The sequence below is a fragment of the Vespa velutina genome, chromosome 17 (assembly GCF_912470025.1).
Source record: "Vespa velutina chromosome 17, iVesVel2.1, whole genome shotgun sequence".
Taxonomy (NCBI): domain Eukaryota; kingdom Metazoa; phylum Arthropoda; class Insecta; order Hymenoptera; family Vespidae; genus Vespa; species Vespa velutina.
In genome coordinates, this window is record NC_062204.1 from 3,538,361 (window position 1) to 3,543,360 (window position 5,000).

General features: G+C 34.2%; 2 protein-coding genes across 14 annotated transcripts in view; one reads left to right on the plus strand and one right to left on the minus strand.

Annotated features, from left to right (window-relative positions):
* The window catches only part of LOC124955107 (Down syndrome cell adhesion molecule-like protein Dscam2), a 201,574-nt gene that overhangs the window by 38,151 nt on the left and 158,423 nt on the right, over positions 1-5,000 (plus strand). The window lies entirely within an intron of this gene.
* Positions 1-5,000, minus strand: part of LOC124955109 (zinc finger protein 423) — an 11,518-nt gene that overhangs the window by 5,878 nt on the left and 640 nt on the right. For 2 of the 6 annotated variants that reach the window (XM_047509025.1, XM_047509024.1), the window contains exons 3-4: positions 3,031-3,195; positions 47-295 (exon numbers count right to left, since the gene is read on the minus strand). The exons of 1 other annotated variant lie outside the window; for it this stretch is intronic. The gene's annotated coding sequence lies outside the window, so the exon portion shown is untranslated. Of the gene's footprint in view, positions 296-3,030; positions 3,303-5,000 lie in introns of those variants that run through there. 3 more of the 6 variants (XM_047509022.1, XM_047509023.1, XM_047509026.1) reach the window with 3 other exon arrangements.

The window sequence follows — 5,000 nt, forward strand, 5'->3', positions numbered from 1 at the left end:
CTTTTTTTTTTTTTTTTTTTTTGAGTTTTCGATCATAATTCCTTACCTAAAAAGTGTTGGCTTATTTCCGCGACACTTGTAACGTCTCCGTTTCATAACCGATCGATCGAGTTCGTCTCTCGTAGAACACAAGGGATCACCTTGAACACAGCACATCGGCACTTAGAATCACGCGAGTGATCGTACGGTAAGTTGGCTCTAGGTGTTCCATGTGTGACACTTAGCCAAAAGAATTTGTAGGAACGTTTAGATATCGGAGGTGTGTGGATAGACTCGAAGGGTCCTTAAAGGGCCGCTGAAAGACGATGGGATAACGTTATTGGCACGTGGCTTCTTTATCTTTCGAAAAAGAAGAAGGGAAGAGATGTGGCATATATATATATATATATATATATATATATATATATTTTGTATGCGTGCGTGTGTATGTGTGTGTGTAAGGGAGAACACAAAAAAAAATGTCACGAGTGTCCTTGAATTTACGAGTTCACTTGGCGGAAGGAGAATAATATTCGATGAAATTCTCAAGGATGGGAAGAATTATAAAAAGAAAGGAAGAAAGAAATAGAGAGAGGGAGAGAGAGGCACAGAGAGAGAGAGAGAGAGAGGGGGAAAGAGAGAGAGGGAAGACGACGGTGTCTTTCTTATTTCTTTTTTTCCTTAGGAGATGAAATAAGAGAAATCAGGTAGTCGTCGCGTGCCCTGTTTCGCTTAAGTCCCCACGAATTCTCCTAGGTTACTGTTTGGTATAGAACGCGTGCCCTATGAAGGGCCCGTCGCACCGTTCTCTATTCCCTTCCACCTTCGAACGTTCCTATCCCCACCCCTTAATTCACGAGGGAGAAGACCTCGTGTTTTTCTCCTTTTACTGGATAGATCATTTCTACGGATCATCTGAGTCATCTATTAAACAAATCCATTTTATCTATCCATTTTCATATTTCTATATTGATGCAAATGTACATTTATTTATTTTTTTTTTTTTTTTTTTTTTTTTTTTTTTTTTTTACGTCATTCTATACGTATTGTTTAATAATAATAATTCGTTTTCTATTGTTGTCCAATATTTTATTGGAATCTTTATGTTGGATGGATTGTTCAAATTTTTATTAAATATTTTGTCTTTTTCTTCTTCTTTTTTTTTTTTGTTTTCTTTTTCTTTTTCTTTCCTATTTTTTAAGACGTACGTATTGAGAGATTATATCAGTGTTATTTAATATTACGAGAGTCTAATATTTTTAATATCGATAAGCTCTCTGATAATACTTTCGTCGTGCCTAAGCACACGGACGCGAACGGAATTCGTTTAAGAAAAGAATTCTTATATTTAATTTTGAAACTAATTTCTTCGATGCTTACACGTCATAACGAATTATTATATGGTTTTTATTTTTTTTTTTTTTTCTTATAAAGATCCGACAATAATATATCACAAAGAGGGATAAATAAATAAAAACGAAAATAAAATAACTCAAATAACAATTAAAGAACAAGAAAGAAAAAGAATAGAAAAGAAAGAAAGAAAATAAAGCCAGACGCGATAGATGTTATTAGAAATTTGAAGATTCGCGTGCTGTTAGAAAGAAAATTGGATTACGTGAGGTTTGATGGGCGGTTGAAAGAAAGAAAGAAGAGGGTGGAGGAAAAAGGGAAAAATAAGGAAAAAAAATGGAAAAGGGAAAAGTAGGAGGGGTGAATTTCGTCGGTGTTGCAAAACCCGCATTTCCACGTAACGTTTGACAGATTTTCCAAAAATACGTATAAATACGCCCGTATGTTCGCGTTCAGTTCTCTCGCTATATCCTATATCTATACACACACACACATATACACGCATATGTATACACATTTTATATATATATATATATATATATATATATATATATATATATATCATGAAAACGTAGAACGCTGTACATAGTTGGAATTGGATGAATGATAGCGAAAATGGGGAGACTAGGGTTCTGCGTTGTCCTTTCGAAAGGGTGTCGAGAAAAACATGTTATAGGATAGAAAGAGAGAGCGAAAGAGAGAGAGAGAGAGAGAGCGAGAGAGAGAGACAAAGATCGAAGCTTTATGATGGAGCTTTTCGTTCGAAGGATACGAAACGTCGTGAAGAAAACACTTTATCATTCGATTCAAGCTCAGTCATCGTTTTACACCAACTTCAAATCCATCAGTTGTTATTTAGTGCATTAACGTACAATCATTATAAATACAATATACGATATATTATAATTTCGCTAAAGTCACTAATCGCAACTAAAACAGTTACAAGCCTCGAATAATAATAATAATAATAGTCGCGTAACGAGAAATTATTTTCACAGCTGTTCTCTGTCCTATTTCACGTGTATGCCGCGTGTGTGTACCCTGTACATATACGTGTGTGCACCTAAATGACGATCGAAATAAAATAATCATGCCTATTCGTGAATTAGTAGTATAATTTAGACAGACCTTGTCTTTCTCACGATTATCATGATTCATAGAAAAATTTTTATTGCTTGTTTTTTTATGTTTATATATATATATATATATATGTTTTTTTTTTTTATTATCGATTTAAAAAGAATTGTTCGTACGTCTATTTTCACTTGTTTGCTTTTATTTGTTTTTATTTTTTATTTCTTTTAAGACATACCTACCTACAATCTCCCAATTTAATTTTATCCAATTGTAGATTGGTCCTTTGTCGTGGAAAATAATTAAATCAGATGTAATTTTTCGATCGTAAATAATCATTTCACGTTTTTATCGTTTCGTTAATCATTTTAAAGATGAAGGAAGAACGAAAGAGATATTATTGTACAAATTCAAAAAAAAAAAAAATATATATATATATATATTTCTTTCCTTTTTTAATCGATAAACTTTAAGGCCTATATAACATTTTACTCCGAAAGTTTGTGGAAAAGGGAATGGGGGATCTGGCCTCGGGAAAAGTCGAAAGAGAGAGGAGAAGAAGCTTAGATAGTTTGACGGAGATCGTGCGCGTAAAAATGTGTGCGTTACTATGGACGGACGTACGTGTGCGTGGGAGTGAGTGCTGCGTTTATGTGTGATTTCAGTAGAGGCCTATTGATCGAGCGGCGAACTTCGGTCGGTGCTTCGCACACGCGCATAAGTCTTCTCGTAAACAAGACAAATATCATCGCAGCAGCAGCAGGAGCAGCAGCAACAGCAACAGAAGTCCTGAAAATTTATCCGCGTTCATCACCCATTTTGAATTTCATGTTTTCCCTCCCAAAAAAAAAAAAAAAAAAAAAAAAAAAGAAAAAGAAAAGGATAAAAAAATTGAAAAGAAAAAAACCACTCAACAAAAAATATTCAATATCACAAATATTATTTCGGGCAATGCGCTTGTTCTTCAATCGATTCTCTCGATTCTCCTCGCGATATCTTGACGGAAAAAAAGAAAAGAAAACAATTGAAAGAAAAAAAAAAAAAAAACAAGAAAACGAAACGATAAGATAGAGAAATAAATAAAGCATATGGCTTGCTATTGATAGGGAGAAAGAAAAAATATTCTCGAAGTTGAATTATAATTCATTTGAATTAGATAATTTAATGAGAAATTTATATCGTTAATATTCCATGCATATAAATATTTATAACTTAATTAAACCATTCCCATTATACTGCACGTAAGAACGAAGTTTCCAATATATATAAAAAAGAAGGCAACGATAAAGAAAGAAAACAGAAAAAAAAAAAAACGAGAAAGCAAAGAAAAGAAAAGAGAATGCTCCTGTGTGGGTTTTTTTTTTTTTTTTTTTTATATTCGCGATTAGAAGTAAAAAGAATCGATTCTTGTTTCTTCTTCTTTTCATTTTCTCTTTTTCTTTTTCTTCTTTAATTTTCTTCTCGATTAAAAAAAAAAAAAAAAAAAAAAAAAAAAGAAAATGAAGATAGAAATGCGCGCGGCATTGTAAGAAACGACGACACGTGGCTCATCCTCTCTTTCTCTCTCTCTCTCTCTCTCTCTCTCTCCTCCCCCCGCCCGTTCCGTTCGTTCCTTCGTAGAACAAAAAGGATGAGCCTTCGCGTGTTAATATGCATTCGAGATTCGAATCGTAAATAAGAGTAAGCAACGTATAAATGGAATAGTGTCGCATTTCTACCAAAGATGTATAACGTTTCTAGAGTATGTTATGTATATGTATATATATATATATAGAGAGAGAGAGAGAGAGATAGAGAGAGAGAGAAAGAGAGAAAGAGAGAGGACTATGTAAGTGGGGATCGAAGGAAGGTTGGATCTGCGCAATGCGTGTCGTCAGATGAACCACGTGGAGTATTCGCATGCAAAAGACGTCGGGAGTAAACCGGGAGGTATAGTAGTACCGACTGCTCGGTCTTTTAGTCGATCCACAAATGGCTAACGGCACGGTATCGTTACGTTCCTACGGAGATAAAGAGTTTCTATTTGAAAGGCGAGAGAAAGAAAGAGAGAGAGAGAGAGGGGGGGGGGAGGGGGAAGGGAGAGAAAATGGAAAAGGGCGGTGTAAAGAAAAGAGAAGAAAAAGAAGAAGAAAAATGGGCCTGATATAACAAATATTTTAAAAAGAAAATTCGTTCGTCGTATTGTAAGATATATGTTCGTTCGAATTACTCGAATTCTTTTCTTTCCTTTTTCTTTTTTTTTTTTTCTCTCTCTGTTTGTTTTTATCTTTTTCGCTTTTTCCTTTTTATCGGTCTCGAGCATGTAAACGTATCAACGTCTGGAAGAACAATATTTAAGGAGAGAGAGATAGAGAGAGAGAGAGAGAGAGAGAGAGATCAACTAGAATATCGCAGATCCGACGTCATTAGTCGGATAATTTCTCACGTCAGTTTATACGCGATACAAGATAACCACGAACGGCAGCTGTGTTTCGTTAATTGCACGAGACATTAAGAACCAAACATTATTTTTGGAATAGTTAAACGTGAGAAGGCCGTCGATAAAGCAAGATATATATATATATATATATATATATATATATATATATATGTAT